This window comes from Nematolebias whitei, chromosome 16 (genome assembly GCF_014905685.2).
Source record: "Nematolebias whitei isolate Nwh7 chromosome 16, NemWhi1, whole genome shotgun sequence".
Classification (NCBI taxonomy): domain Eukaryota; kingdom Metazoa; phylum Chordata; class Actinopteri; order Cyprinodontiformes; family Rivulidae; genus Nematolebias; species Nematolebias whitei.
In genome coordinates, this window is record NC_056513.1 from 8,281,505 (window position 1) to 8,307,081 (window position 25,577).

A 25,577-nucleotide genomic window follows, 5' to 3' on the forward strand; every position below is an offset into this window, starting at 1 on the left:
CATTTAATTCTAATGTTAAGACAATTAAAATTGTCTGAGGTTTAAAACATCCGTTGAGATTCAACTATTTTCTTGCAACTACCACACAGTTTGCAAAGGGCTTGTGTGAGCCCCCCCACCCCCCCCCCCCCGCCCCCATCTGCAGTATTAGTAAATGTGCTCCTGTTTACATCAGCGTGATTCTCATTCAGTGGGTGCAGCTGTGGATTTGATTTTCTTGTTCAGTTTGAAACTTGTGTTGGTGCATCGAAGCGTCCTGCAGGTGGAGAGGAGCAGCTTGTTGCCTCTGCTGCTGGAAGGAGCTCTTCAGAGCTCCACTCATGTCTGAGCTGAGCGTCCACACCGTGTCTGCACAGATCCGTGCACACCCTGCAGCTCTGACACGAGCTGCTGGAGAAGACACGAGTCGTGTGTGTTGATGGAAAACGAGCCCGTTGGATCTTTGTTGCTTTAATTTGTTGTTGCGGCTGCTCTTTTTGTTTTAATCCATCAGCACATACATTTAAAAAAAAAAAAAAGGGAGGAATGGAACCCATTCAGCCTTGTCAGAGCTGATCATGACACGGTGCTTGAACTTGTTTTTTAACCTGCAGTGAAGACCAAGGCTGTGAGCGGGGAGGCGTGTGTGTCAAAATGTTGGTGTGGAGTGCATGACGGTGCTGGATGCAGAGGGTGGGGAGGTTATTGTGTGCCGCCGCCCCCAGGTGGAAGTCTCTCATATTTATCTGAAACACTGAGGCCAGTGTTTCAAAATGCTTTCTTGTTTCGTGCTAAAAAAAAAAAAAAGCAGAGGTCTACTTCTTGATCTTCATCAGTGGCTGAAGCGCTGAGGCCGAGCTTGAAGTCCTTCATGTTATCTCCAGCTGCAGGGTGAGCAACTGGTAGACTGGTTGTGTTCCACAGCTTTAACCTTTACCGTCTCTGCACTCCATCACTTCAGTGACTCATCACAAACGCCACAAGTTGTTTGATCAGAAAACAAAACCATAAAAACCTCAGGTACCGTTGTGAAGACAAATAATAAAACGAGCTGTGAAGACGTTCGGTTAGTGATCAACTGGGACATAAGAGATTTATTCAAGCCTTCAATTTAGCCCAGTTTGATCAGTGGGTTTACTCGTCTATGAAGTGTCATAAAAACACATCTGTCAATCAGAAGACATCCCACAGGTTTTCACTCGGACTCTTGAAAGGACAGACTAATTAATGAGGGCAGCTTGAGCAGGTCTAATGCTGGCCCTCTGGAGAACACCAGTCTGCTTCGGACTGAGGCGGCGGCTCCATTACACAACCTTCTCCTCCACCCAGCACGGTGACATGTGACGACCTGCTGACCAACCTCTGAAGGTTGTAGGTAAGAAGACGTCATAAAACTCCAGCAGCTCCAGAGGTGTGTTGCAACACAACGCCGAGATAGAAAGACATCAGCAATGACCTTAGAGAAGTTGCTGCCCATCAATCTGGCAAGGGTCAAAGATCACTGCAGAACCGTTTGGACTCATCGTTCTACAGAGAGGAAGATTATTCACGAGTGGAAAACATTTAGGACTGCTGACAATCTGCCCAGGAGTCGCAACAGAGGGTGAAGGTCAGACCGTGCAGTGATTCTGCAGGCTTCAGTCAAAAGGCCAAAGGTCAAAGGTCATTTAGAGTTCATCAATATACAGAGAAAGATTATTTCCAAATGGAAAACATTTCAGACAGCTGATTCACCCTGAAGGTCAGACCGTGCAGTGACTCTGCAGGCCTCAGTCAACAAGCTAAAGGTCATTTAGAGTCCATCATTATACAGAAAGAAAAATTATTTCCAAATGGAAAACATTTCAGACAGCTGATTCACCCTGAAGGTCAGACTGTGCAGTGAGCTCCATATCAGACTCTACAGGACTACGTCAGCAGGTTAAAGGTCAAAGGTCATGACTTCTTCTCTCTAAAAACAACACGGCAGCTCGACTTAGGTTTGGAAAGCTTCATCTGAAGAAACCACAAGACTTCTGGGAAATAACCAGAACATAGGATAGATGATTACCCAGAATGCACTGCAGCAAACGGCTCCTCCCAACTGTCAGCATGGTGGTGGAGGGCTGATGGTTTGGACTCCTTCAGTCACTGAGTGTACCAGAACTCCTCTGTAGACCTTAGGGTTCTGGAGTCCAACAGCTGAAGCTTTGACCAAACTGGGTCCAACAGAACCATGATCCAGAACACAGAAGCTGAGCTTCCAACAGAAAGAGACCGGGCTAATGGGTCTGCCGAGTTTTTTATTTGACATTTATTTTTATTTTTATGAAACAATACCTGGTTGCTCTTGACCAAGACATGTATATCTTAACGACTTGTTTTTGTATCTTGTCATATCAGACTTGAACATTTCAGATACTTGACGGTACTTTAACTCAAATCAAATTATTTTTTTCTAACCAGAACCAACATGGATTTTAAACTGTGAACAGGAACGCCAGAATCTACTGGGAAGAAACGGAAACAGTGAACACAATGTCATCATCGGGCTGAAACCACCTGGAGGAAGGCTCTTTGAAAGCTTCAAAACCTAATTAGTTAGTCAGGAACATTAACTGAAATATCTTGATGCATGCTCAATAATCTCGGTAGATTAACTGAAACACATCCAGAAATACAAAGTTACAGGCTTGAAAACTGACATTATTAATGACGTCTTGTGCTAGAGTTTAGATGATCTGCAACAGTATTTAGATGATTAGTATTTTGGCTGTCAACATAAATAAGCTCCTAATTCCAGATTACTTTAAAAAGAACCAGCACTGTCATAAAATAATGAAGTTTTAATCATCCATTCTTCTCCTTCTGCGTTTACCCTGAGCGTTTTATTTTCTTTGTAACTGTTCCTGCCTGCAGTACATTTATTAACAAAGAAGAATGTCACTGTTTAAAGTCCAAATTTAGGGCGCGCGCAGACACTTTAAACTTCAATCTAGAAGATCTTTGGAGCATGACCACCCTTTAACGAGCGCAGACCCCGTGTTCTACTGAAACACAAGTCCAGGTGATTTTAGAAGGTTGCAGAGTCAGGGTCTGTTTTACTTTTGGACTAGTTTGTCAAAAATAGATGGAGCTTTCTTTTTGTGCATTTATAACGGTTGTGTTGAAACTGTTTGGCACATTGCGAACACAACCGCAGAGTTCAGTTTTTTTTCGGTCTGGTAGTTGAAGGAACTGAATGCGAGGATCTTCTCGGGTAAAGTCTTCAATCACGCTGAAGGTGAACAAAGAAACTTTGATATGAATCACTGAAACAATCATAAATATGTTTAAAAATTCTGACAAAGTGCTCTAAACTGACACAAACTCATGTGGGCATGTTCCCGAGGGCGCACGCTGTGTTCCACTGACCTTTAGTCAACATGCCAATCCTCGGCACCACGCTGCACCGTTTGAACGCCTCGGGACCAAACGCCAAAAATATAAACGTCTTTTTTTTGTGTGTGTGTGTGAGCTGGCTGACTTGCAGGCTGCTTGGTTGACTGGACACAACATGGAACATAAATTCCTCACCTCTCTGGTCGGGAGACTTCCTCTCAGTCTTATTTCATTCCGATCGCTCGGCCGTGACTTGTACTCTGACGACCTGTGGGAATGTGCGGGCCGCCGTGGTTTTTCCTCAGGGTGGTGGCGGCGTGTCCTCTGAGGCGTGAATGCCAGCCTAATGCACTCTCACTATCTCTCAGTTCCTGTCCAAGTCACTGTCTTTACCCCCGCCGGGCTGCTTCTGTCTGTCGGTCTGCTTGTCTTTGGGCTCACGCGTCTCTGCCTCGGGCTCGCGCACATTACGTTGAAGCCATAACCTCAGATATTAACCGTCTCTGCAATGGCAGCCATGTTGAGACTAACTGTCATTTATAATATTCATGAGCATAATTCAGACGGTGCATCCCTGCAGCGACGCGACAAGCTCTTTCCTGAAGCGTTTTTGAGGAAGTGTAACCCCTCAGCCTCTGCAGTTGTGAACATAATGGCCTTATGAGTGGCAGCATCGAGCATGATTAATATATATAGTACGCAGAGTAGTTTGGACTGATGGAGAGAGACTTGCACATTCAAGTAGAAGGTAAGTGATTTTGTTTACAGTTACAGCTTCGCAAGCACAAGAAGACCAGAGGAACCACGGAGGCAGGACTAGGAGGAACAAGGAAATACACAGATTACTTTCTCTTATCTTCGATAAAGGCTGTAGGGCTGCAACTAGTTTTAACGGTTGGAATTGTACAGTAATGTTTCTATAGAGAGGCACTCATCCAAAGGTCCTGAAGTACACCAGTAGCTCATCAGCCAGGATCAGGATCACTTTTGGTGGAATGACTCTGCCGCTCAGAGGCTAAGAATACGATTGAGGTAAACAAAATGTTTAAGACATCACAAAGAACATAATCAACTAGAAAGTTCCTGGATAAACTTTGACAGGGACTGACTATTTATTATTAAATTGTTATTAATAATAAATATTAATATTACTTATTATTAATAATAATAATAATAATAGATAGAAATAGATAGAAGGAGATAGAAATGTAGACACTCTTCCGAGGTGTAGAATAATTGGTGCCTGCCATGCATTTGCATGGCAGCCCCCAACTAGAGCCTGGAGGACAGCAGGGGCATTAGTCAGGCAAAAAGGCATAACCAGGTATTCAAAATATCCCAAAGGTGTTTCAAAGGCTGTCTTCTACTCATCACCCTAGATAGTATGCGTTTCGAAGGTCCCGTTTGGTGAAGACAGTGGCATCGTGGAGCTGTTCGTAAACAGAGTCAGTAAGTGGTACTTGTTCTTTGTTGTCATCTGATTCAGTCCTCTGTAATCAATACACAGTCTTAGGGTCTTGTCTTTTTTTAGCCACAAAGAAGAATCCAGCCCCCATGGGAGATGTATAGGGCTGAATGATTCCTGAAAACAGTGGTTCCTCAAACATAGTTCTTCGTTGTCTCCTTCTCGAGGCCTGGCAGGTTGTATAGTCTGCTAGAAGGCAGAGGGGCACCAGGAAGGAGATCAATGGTGCATTTGTAAGGTCTAGGAGATGGTAGAGAGTCTTCAGTTTACTGAATACTGGAGCTAAATCATGATAACCAGGAGGAATGTTGGCAAGATCAGTCTTTTCAGGATTTTCAGGGATCTTGACCATTGATGTAACAGCTGACCATAAACACTTTTTAAACATGTTTCACTCCATCTATTTTATTTTCTGCCCAATTGATGACTGAATTATCTATTTTGCCAGGGGTAGTCCAAAATGAACTGAAGAGTAGGGGAATCAAACAGACAAAAACTCGCCCTTTTCAGTATTGGGTCTTGAGGGAGACTGAGGAGATGGCCTGAACTGTGACAGCAGCAACAGAGACAGGCTGAGTTAGTTCTTGAACTGGTATTTGCAGTTGAGGCTTTTACTGGTCAAGATTTGGTCAGTACCTGAATCTACCAGAGCTAACATGGAGATATTTATGATATTAACACTAAACAGTAGTAGGTAAAACAAGATTAGAACCAGGATGAACTGTGGAGCTGCCCACCAGTATCGCCTGGACTTCTGTTGAGAAAATTATTTTAAATGGGCAGGACATGAGGCGATAAAGTGACCACTCTTACAGCAGTAGATGCATTCTTTGGGCCTATTTCAATGCCGTCTTTCCTCCGGTGTAAACTTAATGCACCCAGTTTGCAGCAGCTCTGACTCAACTAAGGGTTTTGTGGGGTCTGGGTTAACGTGTCCCAGAAATGTCTGAACACCGGAAACAGCGTACTCATTGGACTTATAGTTCTTTTTCTTATGTCGTTCTCAAAGGTAGTGATCACTCCAGATGCTGAGATTATTGAATTCATCCAGGTCCCGTGGTTCATCTTAGGTGGTCCTTTATCTACTCATTTTAAGAAATGACAAACGCACCTCTCTATGCATTTTCTCCCTGACTGGACTCCTTTGTGATAATTCGTAAGCCAATGGAGAATTCTGATTCTGACAGCCTCTCTTGGCAGAGCAACAATAACCTCTTCGCTGCTTCCTCCTGGTGGATTTGTTGATCGAACACCCAGAGAAAGTCCTTTAAAAACACTTGAAAAGTTAAACTCTCAATAGGATTAGAGCAGAGAAAAGCATTGAAGTGCCTCATTTTTAAGAGAACAGATTATGTATGTAATTTGGGCTGAGTCTGAGGAGTAGGTCATAGGAGCTTAATTAAAAGCTGAACTGAATTGAATAAATCCTCCACAGTGATGTGGGTTACCTTAAAAAAAACTGTGGGTCGGATGTCTGGTTCCTGGGAGGTAGCAGTGTGTCATGTACAGGAGCTGGTAGAGGCTGAGGTGGTGAATATGGGTCTAGTAGTCGGAAACAGAACGTCAAGTTTTTGATTTATGAAGTGCATCATACCTCCCAGCTCTGAAATGTTAGCTTTAACAATAAACTGCTGCCTGAGCATCTGCGGGAGAGCATTGTCAATATTTATCAATATGTTTTGTTTTTTTTGGTGTTTTTTTTTGGGGGGGGGGTGTAAGGTAATTGAATGGTGAATCTGATCATCGTCAGTCTTACTCTTGGAGTTGTCTTGGCTGGAGCATTCTGTCATGACCTTCCTCCTGGACTAGTGAGATCCAGGAGGAGGATCCTCAGAAGGGTTTTGCTTAAGGCTCAAGGCGACTAGATGTCCACGAGGAGATACCACAGAGTCAGGACCAGGAGACACAAGGGAACAAACAGGTCAGTTGTTCTTATCTTAGATTAAGGCTGTAGGGCTGTAACTAACCGGTTCATAGAATAATGTTCCAACGGAGAGGAACTGATCCAAAAGTCCTAGGATCTAGGTTGTTGAGAGCTTTGTAGGTTAGAAGTAAGATTTTGAATTCAATTCTGGACTTGACAGGGAGCCAATGGAGAGAAACTAAAACTGGAGACATATGAGCTCTCCAGTTAACTCCAGTTAAGACTCTAAGACCAGTCAGCTAAGTGTAAGTCAGCTAGGATCAGGATCAGCTGTGGTGGTGTGGCTCCACCCTGCCTCTCAGAGGCTGCAAGGACGTGGTTACAGAGAACTCTGGAGTCCTACAGCATGAATACAAAATGTGGCGCAGTGTGAGTTTAAAACATTCGTCTCATCCAAGGCATGAAATGTGCTCTTAAGATCGTCCCTCAGCAGCCTAATCAAAATTAATACGTTTCTTTAAGCCTCGGCATCTCAGGGCTTTTCAGCAGTCAGATATATATTTTTTTAATTTAGTATCTCTTGGTATTTGTCTGATGTTTGATGCCACACATCGCTCTCTTTGTTGTCCTGTGCTGAATTCAGTGTGCTGTCACAAATCAGCGTGACTCGAGTGGTCTTTTAAGTGTTCAGAGTCCTGCCAAGGCAGGTCATCCGTATCTGGCGAGTCATCAATAAAGCAAACGGCGTCTTTGAAAATCCTAAATCCTCCTTGAGCAGCAAAGACACATGCAGACTCTCGTGAGCAACGTTAAAAGTGAAACAAAATGTCACTCAACCAACACACACCCTCATGAAACATAAAATCCTCTTTTCTCTGCAGGATTTTGGATTTTCCAGACCATGTTGTATTAAAAAAATCTTGTTAAAAATAATTGAAATGCTGTTTTAAATATGTGTTCAGCTGGTTCATTATGGTGCACCCTTACAGGAACCTCCGGACAGTTATTGAAAAGAATCTGATGCAGCAATCAGTAAAAATAATTATTTGTTTTGTTGACTCTGATGGTTTCATTTTGTGCACTGAGTTAGTTTGAATTTTTGGTTGATTCCTTTTTATCTTCCAAACTTTCTGTCCAAAACAAAACCCATCTGTCCAAAATTGTCATTGTTGCCAAGATAAAAGTTGGTGCCCAGAAGCTTTCGCAGCACAAATCTGTGTCAGACAAATTCTGCAGAATTCTCCATCAGTGCCGTCCAGTTCTCATCCCTCTTCAACAAGTAGCGTATTTTTTGGACTATTAGGTGCACGGATTATAAGGCGCAATATCAATGAACGGGTCTGTTTTCATACATAAGGAGCACCGGATTAAGGCGCATTAAGAGATGGACGCAAAAAGCGATCATTAATAAGGCATAATAAACGAAATAACTTCATTTGGACTGATTTTTTAACGCTGTGTATCATAAAATTGGTTCAAGGTCAGTTAGCACAACCAGAATTAAAGCATAAGGTGCACTGTTGATTTTTAAGAAATTTAAAGGATTTTAAGTGCACCTTATATTCTGAAAAATACATTATATTCCTCTTCCTTTAGGACCGAGACCTGTGCTCCCCGATGCTGGGAGATTTAAATGCTCTTTTGATTTCCATACTTTATAAAATCAACTTGAAGCTTTTCTCAAAGAAATAACTCAGATTAGTTTAAATGCTTGTGAAAAATTATGTTTTTACAAAATCAGTTCTAAACTGTTGCACTGTTTGATATGTTGGTTGAAGTCAGTCTGTGTATCTTTTATAAGCTATTTAAGACTCAGATGTCTGTCGTTTGTGAAAAAGCATGAATGCACGACTCTGAATTTGGCACCAAGTCAATCATTTCCATTTTAAGATTTAATAGCATGAATTTATTACATTTTTATCAGATTTCATTACTTGAAATTACTTAGATTGATTCAAAGTACCCCCAAAGAAGTGAATGTTTAATTTCAGAATGACACTTTCAAGAATTTTTATTTTATTTTAATTTCTATGCATTTCTCCAATTTTTTTTTATCTGTCTTTACTTTGCAGTTGTGGTAGCTCAGTGGTCAGTGATGCAGTCTCCTGAGGCCGCAGGTTCGAGCCCAGGTTACATCAGGGCGGGCACACGGCGTAAAACAAATCAAATCAGTTCAAATTTATTTAAATTGTACATTTAAAAGCAGTTGTTGGCCGAAGTGCTGCACACAACGCAACAGTAAAAAGACGTGTTTTGTGTAAACTCGCTCACTGTGGCGACCCCAGCAGCTGAAACAACATTTATCTTTCTTCCCTGATTTTCAGCATTCAAATTGCTCGTGAAGCATTTAGGTCAACTTTCCATATTTTTCTAACGAGCTATGCAATAAAAATTCACTCCTAAAGCATTGGTTGCAGTTCCCATATCATGATACTTCTTCCTACGTGGATTTAAATTTAAACATCGCGCATTCAAAATATCATCTGAACGAGATCATAAATTATACAATTCAGCGTCCGGTTTTAGCGGTGCATAATAAAACAGAACCGTTTCGTGTGGGAAGGGGCGCATCGGCTAATTACATAACTTCAAAATAAACAACAATACGCTCCTTCCTCTCGACAACATCTAACCCACATGGCTGCACATGCACACGTCCCGCTCTTTCTTTCTGCTAAAGCTAAGTGGGTCAGCACATTTTCAGCATTTTAGAACTCCTGTTAAAGGTCATCAGATGCACTTAACAAAGCCACATAATGGTAAAACTCTCCTCGCCACTGAAACGCCACCGCATTAAGGAAGCCATTGAGAGGCCCATCCAATCAGGATGCATTGCACCTGCTTCCGCAGCACGCCATGGATCTCAGATCACATCAAGCAGCTAAAAGGCTTTCAAGCTATGTGCAAAGCAGAAACCCATTCGGCTAGCCCAGAGGCTTTAAAAGGCTGCATTTGCCAAACTTAATGGCCTCATTATGTTGCCTGTATGATTGTCACGGCGGCTGATGGGAGGCACCTCGCTACGACTTCACAGTGTTGAGGATAATCACACGCTTGGCCACTGATCCTGGTTCGCAGTAGAAGGGTGCTGACATGATTTGTGTGAGAGGAAGGGGGGAGCGTGTGCGCGGTGGCTCATAAATTGTTTCACTTCAGTGTCAGCTTTGATTTAGCTTCATTTGAAATTAATTACTTGGCTTTTTTGCTATGTGGGGTTTCTAAACATTGTGGGATAGCGGCTCCCTCAGTGGCACAGCTTCTCCTGCCCTCCTCCTCTCATTCTGCTCAGCTGGACGGGCTGACTTGAGGAAAACTGAGCTGTGAGACGTCCCTGTCCCAGAGGCGAGGTGCATCTCGACCTCAGCCACCATTTTTTCCAAAGATAAGTGCGATACGTTGTAACGTTGCTCTCTCTTGCCATTTCCCGACCGCATGTGGACCGAGCAGGCGATGAGTCGTTAACTATGTCGGACTCGGCGGAGTGATGGACCGCACACTGTGGCCTCCTCTCCACCTCCACGTCTGTTTGCGTTTCCCTCTGCCCTGCTCATGTGAAAAAAGCCAGAAACTTGCTCTTACGCTCTCCCAGGATCACGTCTCACTCGGTTAGATTGAACGGCACCGAAGCCCGGAGGAGGTTGTCATTGATGGAGACTAATGTTGACACGTCGCACCCAAAGACCTGCAGTCAATTAACACGCTGTCTAATTAAAGTGATCTACTGGTTTATCTATGAGAGATTGAAAGCAGCTGTAAAATGAGTCCACGCTGCATTAACTTTACAATCAGGTCTGCTTCTTTATTTCCATTTGGATTTTAATGGTAATAACCTGCTTTAACGTCCGTGCCATTACCGGGCAGATTGAGGAGGGATCTTTCATTGATGGCAGTGGGAGATAGGATAGGTGCTCACTGGCAGGTCTTCCAGAAGTTCCGACGTGGACTTTGGATAAATCCTCCATCTGTTTGGCTGAAAGTCTTTTCTTCCCGCTGAGGATTACTCTTGTATATTCCTTTCAGAGGGAACCGCATTACATTTCTATCACACATCGTAATAGTCTTTTATTTACCAAGCCTCCGTTCCGAAGAGCTTTTAAAAATTTAACACCGCTGTAAGAAATGTTTGGATTGCACGGTGCGCGTGGCGCTAATATAAACCCGTCTCAGACGATACAGAGTGAGGTCACGGGTATCAATGAATTATTAATCCTCCAGCTCTTTTGTAGGTGTTTTCTTTGAGAGAGGAGCTGGCACAGGAAGAGAAAATACTCTCGTTTGTCATAATCCTGCTGAAGGAACACGGTTAACTCCACAGAGGAAGGACGGCTAATGATTCCTCCGGTTAGTCACTGAACGGATGTGTCACCAGCATCTCAAGACGGCGGCGTGTAAATCCCACCGAGGGTTAGAAAGGTTTGCAGCTCGCCGAGAAGCAGAAACCAGAGCAGAACTCAGTAAATTCAGTGTTTGAGATGCCGCTTCTTGACGAGTTGCAGATTTTTGTTTGCGTGCTCGCGATGAAAATTTGTCCTCGAGGTTCCTGTTGTGATTTGTTGTCCCGTTTCTATTTTTTTTTAAGAATGCTCTTGTTGAGCAGTCTTCTTAAATATCAGTGGTTTTAACAGCTGCTCAGCTCGGCAGTCAATAGTTTTCTCCTCAGCTCCCTTGAAGTGCGTTGAATTCAAGACTTGTTTGATTTCTGACAGTCAGACAGTTGCAACGCCCACCCATCATGGCATGCATATTATAGTGCACGATAAAGTAAATAATAAAGCTTCTATAATAAGTCATGAGCATAAATTAGTTGAAGTACTGGAAGATATTTCTTGTTGAATATGTTTTGAACGTCTGCAGTTTGAGAGCTGCAGGAAAACAAAACATCACAGCTGTGGATCCAGGAGGTCGGATGCTTTTTTTTACCAACATCTCACAAGTGTCTCATTTTATCTTTCCTGAACCGTCTAACGTTTCCACCTGAGGACAAGGAAAAAGGTACAAAAATTCAAATAGTCCCTCGCTTATTGCGGGGGTTAGGCTCTAGCAGCCAATCTATTTTTGGCACAACGGCCCACGTTTCCAGGTGGTCAGAGGTGACACATAAAAGATGTGACTTATACGGCGAAGTGACTTTTTTTTTTTCCACTTTATTAGACATTTTTGACTGATGCAACTATATGGTGGTGCGACATGTACGGCGACAAGTACGATAGATGAGTTGGGGATACAATGTAGACTTACTGAGAGAAAACTACAAAATGGCGGTGCCTGTCTGAAGTATTCTATTTTTTGTTAACTTCTTACTGTATAGTACTGTATCCAGTACTGTCTCATTCACGTGAGTAATATTAAAGTTGACAATCATGTGTCATGTGCAACTTTTTTCTCGTTTTCACCTGTACTTTGAAAAACCGCGATAGAGCGAGTCTGCGAATGTCAAACCGCGAAGTAGCGAGGTACTACCATATCACAATAAACTAGCACGTCCATGAAAACAATCCTGAGAATTAAAGCTCCAACTTGTGAAACTTGAGTCGTCTGTCTTCTTCATGCTGGTCCTTTCACAGCGGCATGCTCATGCGTTTGTGTTTGTCTCCGTGTTTAATGGCAGAAAGAGCCTGTTTTAACGTGTGTTGCCACTAATGGATGTTCGCTGCAGGACTAACACAAAAACAGGATGAATCGTCAGCTTCTTCGCTTATTTACCTGAAAAAGAAAACATCTGAGCTGTGCCGGGCTTCAAATGTTTAGTCCTTACTCATCTCCCCTGCGGGTCATGTGTTTGCAGCAGCAACATAAAAGCAGAAATATAAAAACACTCTAAAATCTGCTGTAAATGGACTTAATCATACACAACCAGCCTGTAATGAGAACAAAAAAGAGCTGACGTCTCTTCCACTACACTCAACAGCTAAACAAGTTGTCTTCTCGCTGAAACAGAGTCGTTTCCAAGTGGCCGCATTTCGGCCATCAACCGTTATTTTCCTATTTCCTCACTTTGTTTCCAAGCTTGAGTCACAGCACCTCGAGTTAAGGTACAACAAGCAATAATGTTGAGTAATGAGTAGGAACATACAAGCAGCTGATTAAATACTCTTAGTCTGACACTTTTTACACTCTCCGGCTTACAGCTCTGGTTTTTCCTGCGTCGACAGCGCGGTGATTTTCTGCAGAGAGGCTCGTTGTGCTGAGAGCAGCACATAAAGAGCACCGCAGACTTCTTCTGTGTAAACCTCTATCTGCTTTGTTTTAGTGGGAATGGAAGAAATACGGCTCTTGAATATTCATTTATGGCGCTGTCCTGTTTTAAGGCATTTTATTCATTCCATACCTGGCAGCTCTTGGCATGTTTCCTGCCTCCACGTAAAGCTTCTTACTGCCAATATTTCTCCAAGAAGGTTGGCCCAGTCCCGTCACACAGAGACAGATGGAGGGCCTTTGCAATCAATTGTGCTCTGGATTAATCCTGCTCTCTTACAGCCAATAAGACTCCAACGTATGGCGAATGAGAGACGACGTGTGCGCTGTTTTGTTTTCAAGGTGACTTTATTGTCATTCGCATCACGTGTGGTACAAGAGGTGGAACGAAATTGTGTACTCAAGGTCCCAATTACACCCCAAAAGAGCCTTAGAGTCCTATTAACAACATGGTCCTATTAACAACATGGACCTATTAACAATATGGACCTATTAATAACATGGTCCTATTAGCGACATGGTCCTATTAACAACATGGTCCTATTAACAACATGGACCTATTAATAACATGGTCCTATTAGCGACATGGTCCTATTAACAACATGGTCCTTTTGGCAACATGGACCTATTAACAACATGGTCCTATTAACAACATGGTCCTATTGGCATCATGGACCTATTAGCAACATGGTCCTATTAACAACATGGTCCTTTTAAAAACATGTCCTATTAACAACATGGTCCTATTAACAACATGGTCCTATTAGCAACATGGATCTATTGGCAACATGGACCTATTAGCAACATGGTCCTATTAACAACATGGTCTTATTAACAACATGGTCCTATTAACAACATGGTCCTATTAACAACATGGACCTATTGGCAACATGGTCCTATTAACAACATGGTCCTGCTGGCACCATGGTACTGTTAGCAGCATGGTCCTGTTGACACCATGGTACTGTTAACAACATGGTCCTATTAACAACATGGTCCTATTAACAACATGGTCCTATTAGCAACATGGACCTATTAGCGACATGGTCCTATTAACAACATGGTCCTATTAGCGACATGGTCCTATTAACGACATGGTCCTGTTGGCACCATGGTATTATTAACAACATGGTCCTATTAACAACATGGTCCTATTAACAACATGGACCTATTGGCAACATGGACTTATTGACAACATGTCCTATTGGCAACATGGACCTATTGGCAACACGGTCCTATTAGTAACATGGTCTTATTAGCGACATGGTCCTATTAGCGATATGGTCCTATTAACAACATGGTCCTGTTGGCACCATAGTACTGTAAGCAGCATGGTCCTGTTGGCACCATGGTACTGTTAGCGTTGTGGTTCGGTTAGTGGTGTGGTCTTGTTAGCAGAACCTTCAGTGGTTTTCTTTAGGACTTTACGAGTCTCACATGGAGGAAGGCTTTCTGCTCTGTTCGGTCCAGTCAGGTTCAGGTTCTTGGTTCTGACCGGACCACTGCAGCACCTTGCTTCTTCTCTTTTTGACCCAGTTTGTTGTGTCTCTGCTGCTGTTTGGACTCATTGTTCTGTTGTCTTGTTGGCCCAAGCTTGAGCTGTTGGACAGATGGACTCACATTTGACTCTCGAACACTGAGTAGATTTTTGGACCCAGAGCTCTTTGATTTAAATCCCTCAGAATGCAACGATATCTGATCTGAGCTGGCTGATTTAAATTCGGTCATCACGACCTTCTTTGAGCTCCGATCACATATGTCTGTTTTCCTTCGACGAGGCTCAAACGGCTCCCGTTGCCTCTCGCAGCGTGTCGATGATAGCCGCCATATGCCGAGGCCTTTTTAATTATCGCATTAGGCCAGTCGTGTCAGTGTTGCAGCAGGCTTGACCTTTTCATCTGGGTGAATTTATGAAAGCAAAACAGGATGAAACCTGTAAAATGCCAAAAACAGGGACATTATGTTCATGCTGTGGTGAGAGTTGAATGAAAAACACGCCGTATGTCATGTCTGTTCATGTCCAACGCCTGCCGCGGTGGAGCCATTTAACAACCACTCTGTTATTGTGTAATCTTCAAACGTTACACAGAAATGAATGAATTATGAATTAACGCCACATGATCAGTGTGGCCTGCTCAGACTCTGCTGGTATCAACGATGCTGAGGATTGATCTTGTTTCAGTTCCTGTTCTGGTTTTAAACATGTCAGCGTAAAGAAGTGACGGTGTTTAAATGAGACGAGTCAAATCGAAGCGCTGATTTGTGGCGTGAGAAGCGTTCTTTAATAAGCGTGTTTGATGAGTTCAGCCCAGTTTGCTTCGCTCGCTCTGGAGTTACCTTTTCATTTGTTGTGTGTGCCTCTTTGAAGCAAGCGGTCCTTTCAAATCTGTTCAATCATCTTGATTTTTTAGAGGGATGATCTATCGGTGCTCTGACGACATCATTTAAACAGGGGTCTTCAAAGTTTTTGGGTCCCCTTACATGAGAGAAAAAGTTTCAGGGACCCCCCCCCCCCCATAACCCTCATGTTTATTAAATATTTTTCTTCAGTTTGTCTCTTTAATGCAATGGACATATTTGTGTAACACAAATACTTAAAGAACCGTTCTTTAATAGTATTAATACAATTTTTATACTTTTAAACATGGGGTATTTTTCATTCAAGACACTAAATTAACAAAATGTTTAATTTCAACTTCCAAAAAATTACAGTTTTGAGAAAAATAACGGTATCAAAAACCAATTTAAAACTTTACCCATTCACATCCACCCATCCATTATCTTTTACCCGCTCATTCCATTTTGGGTCACGGTGGTCGCCCGCCTGCCCACGTCCAGCAATCACTGTGCGAGGGGTGAGGTACACCCTGGACGGGTCGCAAGTCCTACCCATTCACATAATGAACATAATAAATTTATTGCCACTTCTTCAAAATTATTACAGAAACCTCTTTACATAAAACTGAACAGAATCAGAACAGCAGTAGTCATGCCAAGTAAACCAATCGATGCTGGAACACAAACAACAGACCATGGGGTCTGGGGTCCTCCCCCAGAAAATTCTGAATAAAGTAGATGTGATTTCCTGCATTTTGGTGTATTTTATCAGGTTGTTAAACATCTACATATTTGTAAACAAACAAACAAACAAACAAACAACATATTTTTCACCCTATACTCTGCGACTTAAATGCTGAAGGGATGTATTTATGGATTTTTTTCCCATATTTATCAACCAATTTTTGGCTGAGATATGACCGTTTTCATTCATTCTGACTGAAAATATTGAACACTACCATTTTCAGCCACTAGATGGCACTCAAGTAATATGGCATGCCGTTGTATCATGTAATAGGTAAAAGTGGCTTTTAATGACACAATTGGCTTGACATAGCATGCCACCTTCGTCCTGCTCGCCTGGAGCAACCATCGAATCAGCTTCATTTTGTTGCACCACCCCAGAGAAATGCAGCTGATTTGACCATTAAAGTGCATTTATTAAGTAAAAGTTAAACTGAGACACACCTTTACTATAATGTCGAGCAAACAAATAATCGTTTTAGGCGCGTATCTTGTTACATTTCGAATAAATGCACAGCATTCCTCCTTCCTTTTTCCCTCCCATGACGCAAAATAGATGCAACGTATATGGCGAAGTGACATATTTATAGATTTTGCTACTTTATTAGACATATTTGGACTGATGTGACTTAAAGGGCGGCGCGACATGTAGGGCGGAAAATATGGTATTTTTTTTCAAACCCCCCAAACACCGGCTCGCGGACCCCCGGGGGCCCCAGTTTGAGAAACATTGATTTAAAACATGGACCGATGGCTTCGTAATGACACACTCATCCCGTTGTTAACGGAGTTTCCCACACAAAGTGTAAATCCCACAGATTGGGCAGAAAATGTGGAAGTTAAAATTAACATTTGCAAAAAGCAGGACCATAAATGCTTCATTCAGACCAGTGAGGTGGAGGAGTTGACTTGAGAGAAACTACTTCACAGAATCCTTCAAGCAGCAGGTGATTATCACACCATGCTGTTTAATTATGAATAAAACAGGTAAATATGTGTTTCTCTCCTGTTAGTCAGTGATTTATTTCTGTTCACATCTTTTAAAACAGGGCTTCACGACGTTTATTCTTTAATGCAGATTGTTGTGTGCTCTTCAAACAAGTGTTCCTCTCAGTCCACAGCTGAGGCTCCCACCGGCATCCTGCCACCGGCTGCAGCGAGCGAGCAGAACTCTTCCTGTCAGGCTCCGATGTGTGCCGACTGCCTGCCGGTGGCTCCTCGGGCAGTGCCTCGGTCCATCACTAGAGGGAGCGTGCAGCTTTCAAAATAATGCAGAGTAATGTGGGCCTCAGGACAAGAGAGCAGAAACAGAAAGAGAGAGGAGAGCTGTTTGAAAACCAAAGATGATGGTGATGTGGACTGGAAGGATGCCACTGGACCCGTCCCACACAGACATATGGTTTGAGCAGCAAAGCTTCTGATTAATGGTGTTTGCTGTCGGCGAGTGACGGATGCAAACATGACGGCATCAGACAAACACAGCGTGAGGAAAAAGACACCGCCGGACTCTCGCAGCACAGCTACTTGTGCGAATGATAAATATTGCAGCATATTTCCTGCAGCATCCTTAAATCTGCTCCTCAGATCAGCGTGAACCCTTTCCAGACTCTCCTTCATGTGAGAGCGTTTGAGCCCAGAGCTGCACGGTGCACCAGATAAAGAAGCGGGCCGCTGCACGCCTGAAAGAACGAGACTGTTGCTTTTATGATCCTTTTTTATGATGTTTTTATGATCCAAATCTGCATTTAGGTGCGCTCCTGGGAGGAGATGTAGGTGCAGCTGACTGTGAGCCTCAGGGTGCAGCGGTCACAGCGCGGCGTATGATTTCACTGCCCTTCCATCCTCAGAGAGGTGTGTCAGCTGCGTTGGTCGGTCTGTTCGAGGCAGGAGGCGCAGAGCATCCACAGATGGCCCTGAAACTCCTCGTGGTTACTCATCCCCCTGAGAGAGTGGGTCAGAACATTTTCTGTGAACCTGTAGAGTCACTCCATGAAGGCTAATGGTTCCGATTTTACAGAGGAGGATGTAGGAAAGATGACAAGGATTCAAAAAAGTTCAAGATATAAACAACTGGACAGAAGACGTTTGGCTTCTAATCCGAGGAGCTTTCTCAATTCAAAGAACAGAGAGTGTGGTGTTCGAGTTATAAAGCTGAGGTAAGACATACATGTGCAGATTGTCCTATCACGCCTCACAATAGGGGTTCGTTAGGGTCTTTGTTATTCATAGATGGGCCACTCTGGTCACATGGATCAAATGCCTGATAGAAATGAAAATGACTGGGTATTAGGACTAAAGCTCCAAAGTTCATGCTCAATAATCCAGGTACAAATCCAACAATGTTCAGTCAGGTCATCTGGATGGTTTCTTTTTTTTCTGAAATGTTTCGTCTTTCATCCAAAGGACTTCTTCAATCTGAGGAGCCACAAACAAACTGGAGTCCCACTAACACCACACTCCCACAATGGGGAAAAAACAAACTGTTTGCTGGTTTGCTGAAGAAGTCCTTTGGATGAAGGACAAAACATCTAAGCAAAAAAAAAAAAGAAAGAAAAGAAACCATCCAGATGACATGACTGAACATTGTTGGATCTGTATCTGGATTAATGAGCATGAAATTTGGTGTTTTGAACCATTCTGGTATGAATGCCTTAACGGAGTTGATGGGGGAGAGGGCGGGCCCCAGAAACCATCTTATCACCAGCAAACTGTTTTTTTTCCACTAGGAGTATGGTGGTTGTGGGACTCCAGTTTGTTTGTGGCTCCTTGGACTGAAGAAGTCCTTTGGATGAAGGATAAAATGTCTCAGCAAAAACAAAACAAAACACAAAAAACATCCAGATGACCTGACTGAAAATTGTCAGGCCTAAAGCTGCATTATACGTTTTTGAAAGTTGAAATCTGAGACCTCCTCCTTTGTTTCTCTCATTTTACATAAATGTCTTCCGTCACTATCTATCTATCTATCTATCTATCTATCTATCTATCTATCTATCTATCTATCTATCTATCTATCTATCTATCTATCTATCTATCTATCTATCTATCTATCTATCTATCTATCTATCTATCTATCTATCTATCTATCTATCTATCTATCTATCTATCTATCTATCTATCTATCTATCTATCTATCTATCTGCAGCATGAGATCAGCAGCATAAATAATCAGCAGCTCAGATAAGTCACATATCACCAGTTAAAGTGGCGTTACAGTGATTTTCGTTTTTTCTTACAGGGATTATCCTGGTTATGGATTAGCAGTTAGTCTAACAGCTTCAGGGTGTGCGTGTGTTCCCTCTGTACAGGGGAATTAAAAGAACCGTACTGAATGTTTGTGTAAAAAGCACCCAGGTCGCCCAGTTTCTTCCACTTGGGAAGTTCCACTTCACTTCAAGTTCGGGTCCTCTACCAGCGTCCTGGGTTCTGAGGGTTCTGTGGGACTGAGCTCTTCTGGACTGAGATCTCTGAGGTTGTTCTTGGGATCTGCTGGGATCTCTTCCAGTTTGGGGGTCACAGCTCCGAGTGCTCCATGGACCACTGGGACTACGGACACTGTGACTCTCCACAACTGCTCCATTCCCTCTTTCAGCCCTTGATATTTCTCCTGTCTCTCCTTCTTCCTGATGTTACACCACTGTCTTCTTCCAGTTGGTACGTACTGTATGTGCATCAGGGTTCATGTCCCTTTAATAATTTGTTAATGAAATAGTGAAACAGGCAGGCATGAAGGAGTGGATCTGAGTCAAGGTCTCTGCTGAAGAAGCGTCACCATATCAAATCGATGTCATATCAATCAGCCCTTGAGGATATCAGAACAACAAGTTCCTTCTGTTCCTCGCTGACTGGTCACAGTAAGAGTGATTATACATGCTTCTGTTATCAAACATCACAAACATGAGCAGAAGGACATTGCAGAACGTTCCCGCAGGAGAGTTATTAATCATGATGAGTGCAAATAAAACACATTACACTGACAAGAAAAGTTTTAAATAATTTGAATATGGCACGTTAAAACAGCTGAACAGAAACAATTCAAGGCTCGCAGCAGAAACTGTTTGCCCTTCATGAAAATATCTCGGGGTAGAACTTGTTGACTAAAGCAAAAATGAAAATGTTGACAAAAACAAAAATATTTGTGTTGACTCGCAGACTTTTTGAGCGAATGAACAAAAAATAAATTGCAGAATGTTTCAGATATTTGTTTTGGTTTTATGTCGGACAGAAATCTGCTACAGTGCTGACTGCTGTGCACGTTTTTATCACGTGCGTTTTCAGCTTTTTTGTTTTCTTGCTGTGCACGTCGGCGCATGCTAACCTCAAGGTGTTCTGCTACAACACAAAACAAACAAACAAAGAGACAAACAAACACAGAATGGCAGGTCCAGGTGTAGGTGCAGGTGCACCTGAAGGACAAAAACACATTTCAAGGATAGAAAAAAGTGATTACAAATACAAAACAGGTTGAGCAGAGTTAGTAAAGATGGTAGCATAGTGAAGAAATGTGGTCAGTTTGTCCTCCAGCAGTCTAAGCCTATAGCAGCACAACTAAGGGATAGCTCAGGAAACCCAAGCCAACCCTAACTAGGATTTATCAAAAAGGAAAAACTTAAGCCCAGTCTTAAAACTGGACAATGTGTCAGCATCACGGACAGAAACTGGAAGTTGGTTCCACAAGAGAGGAGCCTGTTAACTGAATGATCTTCCATTCTGCTTTTGGAAACTCTAGGAACCGCAAGTAAACCTGCAGTCTGAGAGCAAAATGCTCTTTTAGGAAAATATGGAACAATAAGATCTGTAATGTAAGATGGAGCTAGGTTGTTGAGAGCTTTGTAGGTTAGAATTAAGATTTTGGATTTTTATATACAAATAATATATCTAATAATATATCCAATATCTACTATGTGCAAATATTTTTTTCTGTTTAAATTTAGTGGGCACGGATTAAATTCAGGTGCGTTCAATAGTCTGGAATTTACGGTAATAACTAATTAATAAAATAAGAAAATGGAAACTTTTGGAAAAGCATTTGATATTTTTGTTGACACATTTAAGTGACTATCAAACTGTGTATTTATTTACAGTTCTAATTAAAGATGCATTAAAAAAATTAATGCATTTATTAAAATGTGGCACTTATGATCTTCCATACTCCTTCAGCTTGATTCCCCCCCGGGGTTATTTAGTATGTCACAGTGATGCCAGCGCAGACACGGATGAGTCTCCTGTGCAGCTTAAAGACGATGAGTTGTCAACACAAGGTCAAAGGTCAAGGGAAGCCCGCTCCCCGACGTCCCATCACAGATCTGACAGAGTGATGGGCGCTCAGCGAGTTAGAGGTTTGATAAGAGAGGAAGAAGGTCTGGTTCAAACCAGTCAATGATACACAGAGGTTTGTGTGTGGGTGGTTGTATGGGAGAGTTGGAAATATTACACATCAGTTGAAAAATCATTCAAGCAGCAGCATGGCAACACAGTTCTTCACAAAAATTAAAATAATCTGCATCGAATCTGTCCAGTTATTGCAGTTGCTAATAGAGCAGCTTCATCTCTCTGCAGTTAGCGAGTGATTTCATTCTTTTCTCTGACGGTAATGTTCTCCCATAAACTCAGGGCTAAAGTAGGAGTTAAATGAGGAACCAGCTGTGCTAAAGCAAATTCTAACATTTTCCTGACATAAGCTCACTCTCGATTGCCTAATAGACACTTTCTGGCTGCGGTGATACGTCAAACAGAGCTGGATTGCCAACTTTTAGAAAATAAAACAAGGACATGATACATGTGCTGCCCGTGCACACATGGAATTTTTCCAAATGCTCCAGTTTCCTCCCACATATCAAAAATATCCATGTCAGGTTCATGCATACGTTTAAATTACCCCTAGGTGTGGGTGAGAGAGTGAATATTTTTCATATCCTGATTCATGCTCAATAATCCAGGTAGAAAAATCCAACAAAGTTAAACCAGATCCTCTGGACGGTTTCTTTGTGTTGAAACATTTCGTCTTTTATCCAAAGGACTTCATCAGTCTGAGGAGCTGCAATAAACCCAGTCTAGTAAATAGCACCTTCATATAATGGGTCAACCAGTTTGATGGTGCTAAGATGGTTTCTGGAGTCCGCCCTCTCCCTCGTCGACTGCTCAAACTCTCAAACTAGTTTGAGGCAATCTTGGCCAAAGTGGTTCAAAATATTAGAGGCTCGAGGCTCAATGGAATTTAACTGTCTAAAGAAAGGTTGATTGATATTCTGATTCATGGATAACTGGTTGATAAATAGTAAAATAGTGATAGTATAGTGATAATGATAGTAGTGATAGTAAACCCTCACTACACGTTTGGATCTACTGGGTTTGTTCAATATCTTTCCCTGTAAACAACACACTTAATAGTTTAATAGTGTGAATGCTTATTAAGCATTCACACTATTGTGATCCTGTTTACATTTCTTATAGTTACTATACTTTCTCAGTACGATGTTCAGCATCTTTCTCATTTCACAATGTTTGTGCTATTTCAACAAATTAAAATATTCAGCTCATTCAGGACAATCCTGCTAATATGGCTATTGGTATTGTTACAACTTTAGCATTTTGAAATATTTAGTCTTTTCTGCCACTTTTTTTTCCCTCAGAGAAAATGAATTGAGCTCATTTTCCATTCTTCAAATCTTTAGACGTGTTTACAATCTTTTACTGCTCCTTTCACATTTTGTTCGGGTTCAGCTTCTTTCAGCTTCCTTGTGCAAATGTAAATATTTTTCAGCTGCTTTCAGCTGGTTTTTTTTTCTGCTGTTTTGTGCTCCTTTCAGATTATTTTTGCTAACTACAACATTTTTGTGCTTCTAACTTCTTTCTGCTAATCTCAGCTTGTTATACTCCTTTCAGCTTATTTCAGCAAGTTCAGCTTTTCTAGCTCAGCTACTATTTAGCTGTCTTTACGCTAATTTTGGCTTTTTCAGCTACCGTAATTCCCCCTTTTTTTGCACTTGTTTAAACGTTTTTCAATCTCCTTCAGTAACACTGTGCTCGCCCCACTTCCTTCTTAGAATTTAAGCTTATTTTTCCCTTTTCACCACGTTTTAGCTGTATTTTAGGCAGTTTCAGCTGTTTTCAGATAATTTCCACTTTTTGCTCTCATTTTTGCATTTTTCAGGCTAATTTGGCAAACGTGCTCTTTCTGCTTTCTTCTGCTAATTTAAGCTTGTTTTACATTTTATTAGCATTGTATTCAGCTAGCATTTGATTAGCATTTTTTAGCTAATTTCAGCAATTTCCAGATAAATTCATGTGCGCTCGTGGTAATTTCTGCTACTTTCAGCCTACTTAACTTATTTCTGCTAATTTCAGCTTGTTGTTCTCCTTTCAGCTTTTATCTGCTTGTTTCATTCTTTCTGCTATTTTGGCTACTATTTATCTGTTTTTGTCATTTTTAGCTTTGTCAACTAATTCAAATTTTTTTGCACTCATTTCTACTTGTTTAAACCTAATTCAGCAAATATTTGTTCTTTCTGCTTTCTTCTGCTAATTTAGGCTTGTTCTTCCAGTTCAGCTACATTTCAGCATGTTTTAGCTAATTTCAGCTGTTTTTCTGCAAGTTCTTCTGCAATAAGCGTTCACACTGCATGTTCGCAGGAAATGCAATTTCTCTAGTTAATTAAAGTAATTGTGTTTTCCTGCAGGAAAACAAATCCTGATTCATCATCTACTCACTGTTCCACCTGTTTGATCTCTGAACAGATTTGAAACAGGTTGACAGTCCTGTGCACAGCACAGATATTCAACGATTCAAACATGTTACGAAATATTCACATATAGATTATTTTTGTCCAGAAGCTCTGATCCACAGAGGAGGACAGCGGGGTTCTCCTTCTGAAACCATCTGAATGCTGAATAGCAGCTAGGGAGCAGTTTAAATTAATTTTATTAAGTTTATACTCTGCTGCATCGGGTCGTTGTGAAGCGGATCATTCAGCCGTGTGCAACGTGTTCTCTCAGGAGGCAGACAAACAGTGAGCCAACAGGCCTTAGATGAGCCAGATCACAGGAACCTGTAGCAGAGCTGGAAAATGTGTGAAGGAAGCAAAAAGAGAACGTTGACATGCACTAAAATACCTAGCGTGTTTGATTCAAGATGGCCGCCAGAGCAAAGCAATCTAAGCAAACCTAGAATTACTAAGATATGACGATTTCTGCAGTAATGGCAGAAGTAATAAGCTGAGTGGTTAGCAGTGTTGAATCACAGCAATAAGTTCCTTGGTTCAATTCCCAGTTTGGACCTGGGCTCTTCCTGTGTGGAGGTCGCACGTTCAACTCCTGTGTGGCTTTTCTAACGCTTAGCCACAGTCCTGAAACATGCTGATACATGCATCTTTTTCGGAGGCCTAAAATGTAAAAGTTTCATGTTTAAAATGTTATTTTATCATTTTCATTGTGAAAATGCACCAGTTTGAACAAACAAAAATGTTCAACTTTGTGGTTTCAGACTCTACTAGCTCTCACATAAGAGAATTATAACCTCTGTGTGGACTCAGGAATGACTGATTTTTGTTTAAGCAATCACAGTTTCATATTTTTTATTTTTATTTCTTACATGACATTTAATTCTTCTTCCATCTGTTAATCTCACACAAACATAGTTTTTGATTTATTAATTGTATTATAATTTAACCTACACTCCATATACTGAAGGAAAGGTTTTAATGGTTTATACAAAATGAACTGAGATAATAATATTTAAACTCCTGCGTTGCAGCATGCAAACTGCCGTGTTTGAAATTGGAAGGTAAAAAAAAAAAAAACGAACATGTTTGGGAGATATTACAAAACTTACGAGCAATACAGTTTATGCCTCATGTAGTCTACAAACTAATGTCCACCAGAACAACTAATTTCTGTCATGTGAACTGATTCCAGGGGCTAAGCGGCGGCATATGCTTCACCAAATTAAGGGCCTGTTAGAGCACAGGAACCAGTTCCGCTTTCAGTGATTCCCCCAGATGGAGGGAGATTTCCCCAAGGACAGGGAGTGAAAGCATCTCCCCAGCTCCTCCACCTTCTCTTTGACTCTAAGACTGATTTCCTTTCCCATATCATTGACTTGTTCGTGACCCTGAGAGGATTTATTTTCATCAAACACTTGGAAGAGACATATGGAGATAAATTACTGTAATTTCTGGTGTAGAAGTTGCAGTTTTTTGTATAATTTGTCCGTCCTGCGACCAATACGCCGAAGTGACTTATATACGTTTTTTTTTTCCATATTCATAATGAAATTTTTGACTGACGCTTTAATTTTCTAAGAACTGCAACAGTGAGTCCTCCTGTGCTCGCTCGCTTCACTCAGCTGGTGCAGGCGGAGGAACGCTGGCTCTGGCTGCGATGGATGAATGGATGAATGGCGCTGCGCTGCCCAGGCAAAATGAAGCTGTTTTGACCATTAAATAAATGCATAATAAACACTACGGGTCAGTGGTGACACATAATAAATGCGACTTATACGCCAAAGCATCTTATATGTATATTTTTCCTCTTTATGATGCTTTTTTTGACTGATGTGACTTATACTCTGGAGCGACGTACACGCCGGAAAGTACGGTAGTTGCAAAAGTAGTCACAGAAGCTACAAGAGGATTT

General features: G+C 41.8%; 1 protein-coding gene across 1 annotated transcript in view; it reads left to right on the forward strand.

Annotated features, from left to right (window-relative positions):
* sorcs3 (sortilin related VPS10 domain containing receptor 3) overlaps positions 1-25,577 on the forward strand; it is a 313,538-nt gene that overhangs the window by 1,062 nt on the left and 286,899 nt on the right. The gene's annotated exons all lie outside the window — the stretch shown is intronic.